The sequence below is a fragment of the Misgurnus anguillicaudatus genome, chromosome 21 (assembly GCF_027580225.2).
Source record: "Misgurnus anguillicaudatus chromosome 21, ASM2758022v2, whole genome shotgun sequence".
Taxonomy (NCBI): Eukaryota; Metazoa; Chordata; class Actinopteri; order Cypriniformes; family Cobitidae; genus Misgurnus; species Misgurnus anguillicaudatus.
The window spans coordinates 29924763-29938252 of record NC_073357.2 but is presented as its reverse complement, the minus strand read 5'-3'; the positions used below and the strand labels follow the sequence as shown (position 1 = coordinate 29938252).

The 13490-nt window shown below is 38.1% G+C and overlaps 1 long non-coding RNA gene across 2 annotated transcripts in view; it reads right to left on the bottom strand.

Moving 5' to 3' along the window:
• The window catches only part of LOC129441930 (uncharacterized), a 145880-nt gene that overhangs the window by 51649 nt on the left and 80741 nt on the right, over positions 1–13490 (bottom strand). The gene's annotated exons all lie outside the window — the stretch shown is intronic.

Below are 13490 nucleotides of genomic sequence, written 5' to 3'. Positions count from 1 at the left end.
GCCCAGTCAACAGCAGCCTGGCCACATCAGCGTTATATGCTCAGACACATCCATTTGTTTAACAACCTCGAGCGTTTGAAGAAGACAGATGAAAGGGGAGTCTTGGACAACTGCATTAGGGCCTTCAGACCACAAAAGAAATACCCAGCTTCATTAAAATGATAATACAGCAAAAAGGACCACAGCCCAAGTACCGTACCCTCTGAAGTATGAAAGCAATGTATTAGCCTCCGTTGCTACAGTAGATTCCCCCTCCCCGATCAAATCTATCCGTCATCGGAGCAGACAGGTCATTTACATTCATGATAAAATGATCTTGCATTTTTTATTTGTCTTGGAAATTAAAGACTTACTTAATCATTGTGGATAGAAGCGGGGGCCCGGGCGACGTAGTCATGTGTTTCTGATTGCATTAGGACTGATGTGGCGTGGCGTGATGGATATTTAATAGTTAAGCTGTCCCTCTGTATCATGTCACGGGCCCCTGATGCACCCCGATGCTCGGCTCTGCCGGATGGCTTTAATTATTAGGCCGATCATGGGAGGAGATTTCGCAGAGAAGGAAAACAGAAAGAGCCCATCTGCAGAGGTGAACGACACTTAACAGGAAAGCTTGATGTCGATACAGTTTATTCATCACAGAGGAAGAGGGGCGCTGCGGTGGGATTACAAATGAAGTCAATCAAAAGGCCAAATAGGAATCGGTGCATGGAATGTCATAACACTGGCAAAACTGGGAAAAAAGTTTCTCATCTTGCACAAATATATGTGGTTAATCACAATGGCTCCTTTATGAGTTAATAGTAAGAATGAAGGGCTGCTCTCGCAGCGGCGTCTTTTTCCCCGCCGCCTGAAACAGATGATGGGCCATCTGCTAGAGGACAATGCTAATCACAGGGCGGCGCGCAACGCTGGTGTAGATGAATGGCCAGGCTGGGCTCTCACATGTCGAGTGGCTCGTCCCACAATGCTGAGCACTGGTCTGCCAAGTCCAGTCCTCTGCTCTGGCCCTGCCTCTTTCCTGTACCCACGCTCCCGCCAGACAGCCATCGCACACATGCCGTTTCCTGTCAATTCATGACATTTTTGGTTGTGGTCCCACTGATCCACTGACACAAATGGGTAACAACATGGATGTTTAGTCATTTCCTACTTCCTCGGAGAAGTTACGGGTCAATGACTATTCTCTAAATGATCACTGATGGGTTACATCTGCATACTTTGAGAGATTTTGTTTTGTTTTAATTTTATGCAGTTTTTCGTGCTTCACTTATTTGGTATTGAAGTGTGACTGGTGGAATGTGTCAATTGGACTCAATTATCACTGTTATCATCACGGAGAACCAGGAAAGGATGAGATTAGAGAGCATCATGCTCAACCTCTACGGATACAGAAGCCAGACATTACAAACACAAGCGGTTGAGTTAAACGGGGATCGCATTTTTCATCCGCAGATATTTCACGGGTGGCCCCGGAACTGAACCTATCTTCCCTTCCAGCCGCTTAATCTACAAATATAGCCAAACAGGCCCTCTTTACTCAACATAAATGTTTACAACACCAGGAAATTGGTGCTTAATTCCTTTATCCTCTGAAAATGTGGAGAGCAAATCAGGTTTTTATGAGGGAATAAAAGCCAGCGCCAGGGTTGGGTACTGTGTGGTGTTGGGTACAGAACATGATGGAGAACATGAATTAAACTTGTACCCGAGTTTGTGATGCTTCCCGTTATGCTTGTGGTGCTACTGTAGTGTGTGTGTATGCGTGAAAGCAGATGTGTTTCTGTTGCACAGATGTCCCTGTCTGATTGGGTGAGTCTTTTAAAAACTTCACAGCAGCAATAAAAGCAGGTGTGGTGACTGGTGACCTCACGAGTGGCTTTACAATGATGCAAATGCAGCAGGCAGGAATTATAGGGAATGTTGGGAAATGGTCTTAACTTGTTAAAGAAATCCGAGGTGTTGGTAGAGGAAACCAGATCGTAATGCTCCTGTCTGCATTTAAGGCCCTAGGCTTTTCATCTGTCGACTACAGTTAACCATGCGGTGCAAAATATTGCAGATGTCACATGCAAGTGTGATAACTTTACTTACATTTTTAATCTTCATGTCACTGTAAAACAATCAAGTAGAATTTAACAACAGCATGCATTATGCTTTCTGACAGCAAATCGTACAGTCCTTGGCTACGTAACCGTTTGCTTGAGAGGCATGTTCAAGTTTTTGCGTTTTGATTTATTTATTTTGCTTTTAGCACGGTTCTAGCTTTTTAAAACTTTCATACAGAGAGTATCTCATTTCATTTCTCTTTGCCGTCGTGCCTCATTCTAATGTAGGACCGGGGTTTTGCGTAACGGATTCCATGTAGAAAATAAAAGCCCAGACAACTGCATTACTGTCCGACCTGTCAAGTTCTTTAAATATATGCTCAATCCTCGCCGCCAAGCCCTTAAAAGCAGAGCTGGCAGAGAGAGCGAACTGGGAGCGACAAAAGCACGTCATTTGGGGGGCCTGTGATTTTTGTCGAGGAGAATGGACTTTTAAATGTATTTTTATACATTCACAAGGAGTTCATTCTGCTACCCATGAATCAATAATAAGCAGTGTGCCACAGACCCAGGATACAATTATCCACCCTGAAGAAGCTCACCTGTCACAATGATATCTGAGGAACTAAATATGCTGTCAGGTGTAATGCTGTTTATTTTGCTGTTTGCATAAACTCTGCGGTTTCTCAGGGTGGAAGTCGTATGTGTGCATACAGTATGCAACTCTATAGAGCACTATGGCAATGCCGAAATCTATAGCACAGTGTATGCCCTCTAGCCATATAAGCAGTGCTTTCATCTGTAAAAGTAAGTTCACATTTAAAACTACAACTAAATAAATGTCTGGCTGCCACTTGAAATAAGCACAATATTTATTTGGGAACAAAACCAATGTAGGCACAGTTGCCTAACAGTCATTAGAGTAGTGTGCATTCTGAAAGCCATCTGTTATTAATATGAATTTTAAGAAAAAAATGAAGCAAGAAAAGTTAATGTGGCAATGAGCTTGATTGCTTTTGATTCCTTCTTTTCAGTGTGTGGTGGGTTTTGAGAAAGGTCCTAACAGGGCAGTAAATATTTGGAGCAGGGCTGTGGGAGCAGGTCCAGTGGATTCACGCACCAGTACACAGCAAATGTTCGCATACTGTGGTTTCTAAAAAAAAAATTTTTAATCAGTCTATTGCTCATTGAGATATTTGTATAGTTTTATGATATCTTTAATTAGTTAGTTATTTGTTCTGCTGAACAGAAAAGAAATATTTGTAATCAAGCAGAAAACAGTAGCACCATGCTCAAATACTTTGCTCAAAATATCTTCCTTTGTGTTCATAAAAACAAAGAAATTAATAGAGGTTTGTAACAACATGAGGGTGAGTAAATGATAACAGAATGTTCCTTTTCGGCGAATTATCCTTTTAATGTGAATGTGATTATTTTATAGTGAATGGTGAAATTAAAATACACCAACAGCAAACAATGTAAATATTTTAAAGGCATATTAAATAACTCCTATTAAATATATTCCATATATATTCCATGTAGTGGGAGCACGCATAAAACATGATTTAAAGAGTTAATATTTACTACACCTGACATTAACTACAGTGTGAGGATGAAATTAAGAAGAGGCTTGATATATGAAGATAATATATTCAATCATTTTGTGTTGTTGATCGAAGGTGGCGGGTCTTCAATGCGCAAATATAAAAGTACAGAGACATACCAGTATCTTTACAATGGGAAAGTTAGTCGAGTGTTTGTACATGAATTTTACCAAGACTTAGTGTTTTTAACTTTTCAGGGGCTGGTTTAAAATGTCACAACTGTGCCTCTGGTGTTAGGTTTTATTAAACGGCAATTTTTAATTTTTAACTTGTTTATGGCGATTTTTATGTTTATCGAGCTTCGCGCGGTACAACACAGTCAGCACAGGATCCTTCTCATTCAACACACTGTAAGTTATGTGAACAAACCATAATAAACATATTAAAGTACTACATGTATTGAGTATTGTTTTCATTTTATGAAAATATTATTACATCGCTTCTTACGCAGGTGGAGACGTGAGCTTATGAAACTATTTGTTTACTTTTTAAAGTATTTGCTTTTTCATTAAAGACATAACAAAAGTACGTGCAAACACATTACAAACTATTATAAACATTAATTTAGCAGATTATGTCATATATATTCTGTACTGTAATCTCATTTTTGTAATAATATATAGTAGCAGAATAAATAAATCCGCTAAATCAGCATATTTTTATCAGCATAATATTAGTTGTTTTTTACTGGCAGTTCCTATGAAAGGTTTTACTGAATGGATTTGTAAATACAGATCATGGATGCATGTGCGCCACATACACATTCAGTTCTTGTGCATGGATTATGTGTAAAACAAAGGTTTTTTGTAGAGATTTACTGCGTTTGTATTAGCTATCATGGCAACCCCTAACTGCACAAATTATGTCGGTCTTCCTGGATTTCATAATAAACATTAAACAGCCAGTCGAAACGGCACACTTGTGTCCTTCGCAATAGACTTCCATTAGCTTTAGTGGCTCACTGGAAGTCATAAACAGGAAAGCTCAAAGATGGCAGCGCCCACATTTACGTCAAGAAACAGGTGAATAGGCAGCAGGTTGTTATAGCAGAAATAAGTACTTGACACTATTCAGTAACAGTCCCCTTTCCCGTCGAGTCCTGATGACACTGTAAGGGCTTATTTTGCGATAAGAACCTGCTGCCTGTACATTATCCTGCTTATAAGTATAAGCAAGGTAAGGAGCATTAATAATTGATTTGAAATATTTAATTTGCTCATTTTTAACAAACACAGACCTTGAGGAAAACACATATACCTTTAGTTTTGAGATAAGACCAGACGTTCAAATGTCACAAACACACTATTTGGTTTAATAATTTGTAAATATAATGCCGGATATGTTTTGAGCAGTAGTTATCTGAAAAGAACTAACCTTGGAATGTCTCGACTGGCCAATCAGAATCTAGCATTTTACAGAGCTGTGTGTTAAAATACACTATTTACTGTATGTTTAAGCGACTGACCTCTTTTAATACCTTTAAAATGCTTTTGAAAGTTTTTTTCCAATGCACATTAAAGATACTGTAGCAGTCTTTCTGTATTTTTTAAACACATCCTTGAGTTTCGCTCTGAAAGTACACCCAAAGCATTGACTGACAGATGCCTTAACACTAATTCAACACTTAATGACAAGAGTTGAACTCTATAATTGCTTTAATTAACATTTGCGATAATGATGTTTCAATCCTTATATTTTCTTTACACGTGTAGTCTGTGTAGCTGTATGGGCTTATTTGTATTGTAAACAGACTGTTCAAGAAGAGGCCAGACATAATTAAAATCCCTGATGGCGGGACGCTAAAAAACATACGTGTTGCAAATCGCGGCCCATCTGCTGAATTGCACAGCTTTATGAGCGCGGAGCACTGCACAGCGGAGGGTCAGAGATGAGGCAAACTGATTGATAGCAGCAGAAACGAAGGCCACTCCCTTTAACATACACACTTCAGAGAAGCTAAATATAAGTCTGAATCTCAAACAGGTTTTTTTTGTAAGATGACAGCACTGGCTTGTCAAAATTCATTTAACGGCTAAGCGTTTGAAAATCATAAGCCAGCGATTAGGTCACATTATTAGCATAATGAATTTTCAGGATTTTCCATGACATGAACAAGATGATAGTATATGATAAAATACACTGTTAACCCTCATTTTGTTTTAACCCAAATTAATAAGTATACTTAACATAAACCCTGAAAAATTTCCTCCATTACGAAAGTGTTTTAGTTTAATGCACAAATAGGGGATTATCACGCTGAAACGTACTCTCCGCTTTCAGTGATCTTTGTACACGTCCACTTCCTGTGGATCGTAATGCCAGTTCTGCTGGTCCAGATTGAACAGAAAAGTTGTTGAGAAAGGTACGTAAAGGAGCGATGGTGTAGAAATGTAGTAAAGTAAAAGTACAGATCATTTGTTGCAAAATATAACAAAGTAAAAGTCAAAAGTATGCACTATACTGTAGATTCTACTTGAGTACAAAAACATGGAAAATTTACAGTAATTTCTAGATTTTAACATTTTACCCATCATGCATTGCATCATGCATAAATTAACTGCTACTGTTATACGAGTATTGTTTTGCTGAATGTTGTCTTTTATAATACTGCAGTTGTATTTTGTTATCATTTTTGTGGTGAAGTCAAGAGCTCATCTTTTAAAGAGAACCTATTGTCCGATTCACGGTTTTACATTTCCTTTGATGTGTAAGTGTGTATTAGTACATGTTAACGATATGCACAAGGTACTTACCCCAAAGTAAACGATGACATGTGAGTTATCGTCTCCAACGTAAATCTCTTTTCTTGGACTACAACAAACACATGGATTGAAGGCAACAGTTTACTTCCTAACATTGTAGATGAAGACAAGACCGGCATTATCATAATTCGGACTCAGCCTGTAAGTTAACTCCTGTTTGCATTGCATTTTGCATGAATCTTTCAAACATGGTAAGGAGCGTCACATTTCCTGCTGACTTCAGAGGTATTCAGGCCAATCACAACGTACAGATTAGCTGGCCAATCAGGAACACAGAGCTTTTCAAATCCATGCGTTTCAGGAAGAGAGTGAAATCTGGAGCTATAAAAATGTACGGTATGTGGAAAATAATGTGTTTTTTTTTTAACCATAAACCACGCAAAACATTATATAATACCAAAAACACAAAATAACATTGTTCTTTAACTTCATGAGATTTGATTACTGTAAATTTTTGTGTAAAAATTTGAAATATTTGCTTTATTTATAGTTGCCATTGCTTTCCTAGGTGTCCTTTTTTTTTGAGAGGCAAAGATTGCAGAGTTCTCATAACATTACAAGTTTTATAAAACTGTTAAAATAAGATGAAATAAAGTTTCTCATATTGTTAACTGACCATTTGTAGAACAGGAAATGTTTTGTTAATCTAACAAGGATATATTGCTGGAACGAGATATTTTACGTTCAGTGAACGAAAAATTTTAATTGCCTGTTTAGCAATTTTAGGTAGGTTTAACTTAAAATTACTTGTTTGTTAAACAAGGCAAAATTGAAATTTTTAGGGCAGCGAGTTACAGAAATCGGTGATAATGAATTTGTAGTACTATACTACAAAAAGTTTTACTGTTAGTTTAATTTTCATTTACAAACATACACTGTAAAAAGTGTAAAGTTGGATCCACTTAAAAAAAATACTTCAATTAGTAACAAATAAAAAACATTTAATTGTTTCAACTTATATGTTTAAGTTAAAAGAACTTAATTTTTTAGGTGTTACCAACTGAGGTATTTTTTAAGTTCCAACTTTACTTTTTACAGTGTATATTACATTATAAAATATATTTTAGTACCTTTAGGGGATAGTTTCCCGGACAGGGATTAGCTTAAGCCAGGACTAGTCCTTAGTTTAATTAGGAAATATAACTAGTTTTATAAAACATGCCTTACTAAAAACATTACTTATATGCATTTTGAGGCAAAACAAACGGCACTGATGTATTTTATTATATGTCAGTGCAAGTTGCTTTCAGTTTGGGCAGCTCTTACATTTATTTTAGTCTAGGACTAGTCTAATCCCTGTCCGGGAAACCGGCCCTTTAACATTTTGAAATGTAATAAAAAAAACGCATTTCCATATATTTTGAGTTTTGAATGCACGTCTGCATTTTATAAGGTTCGACCAATTAAAGTTATTTTAAAGCATACCATAAAAACATCAGTGAATATCGATCACACCCCAAAAGTGAAATGTGGGTGTAAGTCAACACTATGCTTTCACAGTGAGAAACCTGCACAGCACAAATAGAAATTAAAGGAGCAGACAGAATATGACAAACAGGCCTTTACAGTAACCTTTCAGCAGAGAGCTCAGAGAGAAACATTTCCCCTCTGAAATAAAAGCCTTCACATCATTTGTGCCACGGCCATCACTCCATCCGAACGCCCTGTGTGTTCATGTCAGTAAAACGCTATTCATGTCATCTTTCCCAAATAATTTACCAACTACAATTAGCAGTCAGAAGTTGTCATTCGCAGGCTTCTAGAAACCGTTGGGCCGAGGAGTTAACGTATTAAAGACACTTACAGCCTGCATTAAAAAATAAACGTGCGGATCTCTTGTGATTACCCGGCGCCAACAGAAAGGACTGCCATTTCCTTGAAAAATTAGAAACAAACCTGTTTGACAGGCCCTGTTAGCTTAGAACAAATGGGAGACATGGGAAATTGTTTGACACACTTTCATAAAAAGCAAGTGAAGGCAACCTATCCTTTGGTGTCGGGTAATGGCTCCTCGTTGTTAGATTCAATGGAAAAAGCTATTCATACTGTTTTGTGATTGAAAAGAAAATTGAATCCTTTTGATGTTATAAATGTGTCTATTACTGCATTTGCACACAAAATTTCTATGAAAATTACAGAGAAAGGAGTGACTCTCTGAGGAGGAAGTGGGGGGGATGACATATTGAATTCTATTCCGGCCTGAATATCAATATACTGTACGTCTGGCAGAATGACTCCAAAACCATATGATTTTTCACACCGGCGTCAAGAGTAAATAGGGTGAAAGGCTAAAATTGCAAAACTATATATATGAATGTTAATGCATAGATATTTCCAAAACAACCTTGTCTATTTGCCACATAGTTATAGGAAACTTTTCATTGCCTGCTGCAGAAACCTCTCGAGAAAGCACTGAAGTACAAAACACTGGCAGTCTGTGCAGCACACGCTTGCTATATTAAAAGGTCTTTTGATACGGCCTCTAGTAAGATATAATAGTGCTGTTGTGCATTTACAGGTAGTTAAATAATCAGCAAATAAGAGTTTGGAAGATGGCTTCACCCAAGTTTGTGAGAGGAATGCTTTATATTCAATATAAGAACTTTCTAAAAACCGCCACTTCAAGCGAAACATACAGTAGACACGCCAGCAACTGTTCATGGCTCAAAGTAATGCTGGCAGTAGCCAAACGTAAAAAAAAGACATTCCAGTTTCTTAAACAAAACTTGCTTTTTACCAGCATGGTGTTAAAGATGTGTGCAAATACAATTAAAAAAAGATTCAAACGTATCAAAACAAAACTTATAAGACATGACCACTGACCTGACATCCAATATGCAAGACGACTCCCGGCTAAATGTACCGTTACTCCTCATTGAGCATGAAGCACTCTCTGATCACTAAACTACAGATTTTTTCAATTGCCTTGATGAATACATTGAGAGGCTATTCAGCTATGCACACATTTGATGTTCCAGTTGCATCGTAACATTTGTGAAATCTGAGAAAAAGCTTGTAATAGCATCCTTTTGACGCATCTGTAATAATTATGGATACATTCAAATCGAACAGCATCTTCCTCACACTGGCGCAAGTCATTGTGGGTAACGCGCGAATCATTTCACTGAGCAGTGATGTTAATATATCAGCACTTTTGATGTGAAGCACAAAGGTACAATGATTGCTTCGATTCAAAGGCGGTCACATTGTAATTCCGAATGTAAATTCAAAAACTGTGTTTGAATTCATTTACGGCATTTCGAAAGAGAATGTTTAGCACATAAAAAAAAAACAGATGGCAACCCATTTTTACACTCATTACCAAAGTAGATGAACTAAGTTTCCACCCCGCAGAACATTCAACCAAAACATCAGACTGATTAAACACAAATCACTCTGCGTGTTGGGATCTTGGGATACCATACAGAAGCTCTAATGAATAATTTCAACGCTGCTCCCAAATCCCTACAATTCGAGCATTTGCTGTGACTTTTCATGTTAATATCAAAACCTCATCACCCCTGGATAAAGACACAGCCAAGAAAAAATCTCTCTTTATTTAGAATATTCACACTCTCGTGAGGAGCCTGTATGTGCGTCGCAGCTATTTTCTCATTTTGAGGGTGAGAAAAAAGATGAGTGACAAAAAACAGCTCTTGCTGTTAGCATGGGGATGTGACCCAGGGACGAGAGCTCATTTATTAGCATGTGATTAGCAGTACGGTGAGTGAGTGAGAGGCTTGGCCTGTCACGACACCGATGCTGTCTTTTGGGTTCGGAACACTCCACTTCTGTTCAGCAGTATAGCTTTCTTTTTCTCCGGCTCATATCGCAACAATTTCACCTAGTCAAAGCAATAAGTCATCTCATTTCCAACCTTGGCGGCGTCTTGCAAATTCTAACATAAGAGAAATCACTGAAAATTGATCCACGTCGTGCATGTTTGGGCCGGTGTTGCTGGTCTAATATGTGGGAGAGATCCGAAATAATAAATGAATAGTGCAGAGGCAACATTCATGTCCTGGCAGAGGTCAATTAACACCGGACAGCATTTACTGAAGGCTTAAAGCACACTTTTATTTGTGGGCCATTCAGTGATTCAGAGTCGCCAGTTTTGATCATAGACTGAAATGAAAGGTGACAGTACCAAGGAAAAGTAACAGTTAAGTCCTTAAGAACTACACAAGCTAACATCTCCCTTCATCTAAAGCAGAACCACTGTGACCTTTACTTATAGGTAACTTCACATCTCTTTAGGCCAAAGATACACTGGTGGACACACCGATGGCATCCTTTTTTAATATAAACAAACGGCTGTCGTGAAATAAACGTAACTTTCGGTAAACTCTGCAAAAAAGTGCTTTTAAAGCAACACTAAAGAGTTTTCGTTCTTTGCTCCCCCTACAGGTTGGAAGCAAAATTGTCCATTACCACTGTCGTACATAATTTAGCCTACTGCAGCAAAGCTGGCTCTGATTGGATTGTAGGTCTGCCATAAAGCACATTTTTGTAGTTTTCACTCGAACTACAGGACCGCGACCCAGCGGTTGGAAAGTTGTTTAGTGCGGTTTTGGCTGATAGATGGCTGCAAAGCGAATGTAAAAGTGCCCTGTTTCGAGTGGATGAATGACTGAAACTTTTTTGGAAACGTTATTTTAAGGTAAAAAAAACACTTTGGTGTTGCTTTAAGGTACAGTTTATTTCTGATAACAAGCAAAATAAACAACAAGTAGATTACCTTAGTTCACTCTAAAGTGTATGAAAAACTACACTGAGCTACGTTACCACGTAAAATGTTTACTATATAATGTATTCAATGTTAGCTACAGATCGGCTGCCAAACCTCCCATAACTTAGCGTTGATCCATGATCGCTGTATCCCCATAGCTTTAGGAAACCAAAACATTAGTTACTTGTGTCTGAATTACTGAATTAGAGTTCAATTTAGCCACTACCCAGACCATTAAACAAACAGAGACCGGAAGTTAAGACACTTTACGGCAACAATGCGGACAGTATAGTGGACAGTAGATAGTTTGCAGTTTCAATGCAGTTTAAAATTGCAGTTTCAATGAAGCTATAAAGGGCTCGAAACTATCCCAACCTAGGCATAAGGGTCTTATCCAGCGAAACAATCGTCATTTTCGCCATAAAAAGCACTTTTAAACCACAACTTCTCATCTTGCACCAGCCGTGTGATGCGCCAGCGCAACCTTACATATAACGTAATCATGTTGAAAGGTCAAGCATTACATATATGACATTTGCGGACCATTTTAAACAATAAACAAACACAAAGACATTAATTAGTATCATTACACATACAACAATGTCGGAACGATCCTTTCTCCACACTTATAAACATTGGATTGATAGTTTCGCATTCGTCATGCTCAAATTTTGACTTGATCACGTAATAGAGTATGCACGTGATGTCACCTTAGACGAAAGTGCCTGCGGTTACGCCCACTGAGTGGCAAAAGACAGAGCGGCAGAATTTGCGTAAAGTGTATAATCAGCGAAAACACGGGGAAAACGCATCTAAATTGGAAAAAGCGGTAAACTTTTGCGTTAAACTGTACTAACAGATTTAACAAGAATTCGGAGCTATCGACTGCCAAGAAACATCGAAAGGAGAAGTAAATGGATGGTCCATGCCAACGAGTTGCTAGAGTCAGTATCAAGTGCAACTAAATTTAATTTTTGCTGATAATTGTCAGTTGTACTGTAATTTTCACAGCCGACGCTAAAACAGCCAGCCATTTTCCTAAATGTTTTGCCACTCAACAGGGCAAGCTCCGACGTGGTCAACTGGAAAACGACGTCAATGCATACCCTCTATAGGTAAGGTCACACTGGCGCAACACAAGGCTAGTGCAAGATGAGAAGTTGTGGTTAAAAAGTACATTTTTTGGCAAAAATGACAATCATTTCGCTAGATAAAACCCTTATGCCTCAGTTGGGATCGTTATGAGCCCACTGAAACTGTAAACTGTTTAGGTCCATTAAAGTTGACTACATGGAGAAAAATCCTGGAATGTTTTTCATTCAAAAACTTGATTTCTTCTGACTGAACAAAGACAGACATGAACATGTTGAATGACATGGGGGTGAGTAAATTATCAAAAATAAATAAATAAATAAATAAATAAATAAATAAATAAATAAATAAATAAATAAATAAATATATATATATATATATATATATATATATATATATATATATATATATATATATATATATCCATCCAAAATCTCATAATTAGATTATATTACAGGGTCATACAGTATATCAGTACAAAGCCCTGAAATGGAGGTCAGAAGCACAGCTGTCACTATGTTAACCCTCCCACTTTCTCATACAAAGCGGCAACCGAACAGGGTTTGTCAAAGTTGGCAATTACACATCCGTCACCTCAGAGATGTGGCGGGGTGATTGGATGCCTTCAGCAAAGATGCAAGCTTGTCACTCTGGTATTAACAGTTTCATTAGAACGCAGTGATTATGCTAAATGAATCTACGCTAGGGCTCGACACCTCGGCCGTGAAACCGAGGAAATACTCCGAATGTGGCTCCTGATGCGCTGAGACTCGCGGGTGGGTTCAGGGGGGTGAAAATGCAAGGTTGAATGCACAAAGAAACTGATTATCAAATTTTTAATCCAATTAAGTTACTCAGAGCAACAGAATACATCAAGATTTACGAAACGCCGGTCCCGCGCGGCCCAGGAGACGATCTGTACTGTGTGAACTGCTCTGATTGAGTTAAATTGAGATACAATATAATAATTATGAACTGACTCCAGAGACAAGGCAGGGCTCATCTCTCGCAGTGCGCTTTTATGGAGAAACTGTTTGTTTGTATTAATAATCACTGTCACTGGCTGGGTGCAAAGAAGGGATATTCACTCCGTGTTCCCAGCCAACAGTCCAACACTGTGCAAAACATCACAGATTCGGCAGATTTATGCACTCTTGAGTGTCAGGAAATGCAGATTGTACCAAATCCAGCCATATGTAACAAATAATACAGAAGAAAATATTTGCATCGCCTCACACCCTTATGGCTTCATTCA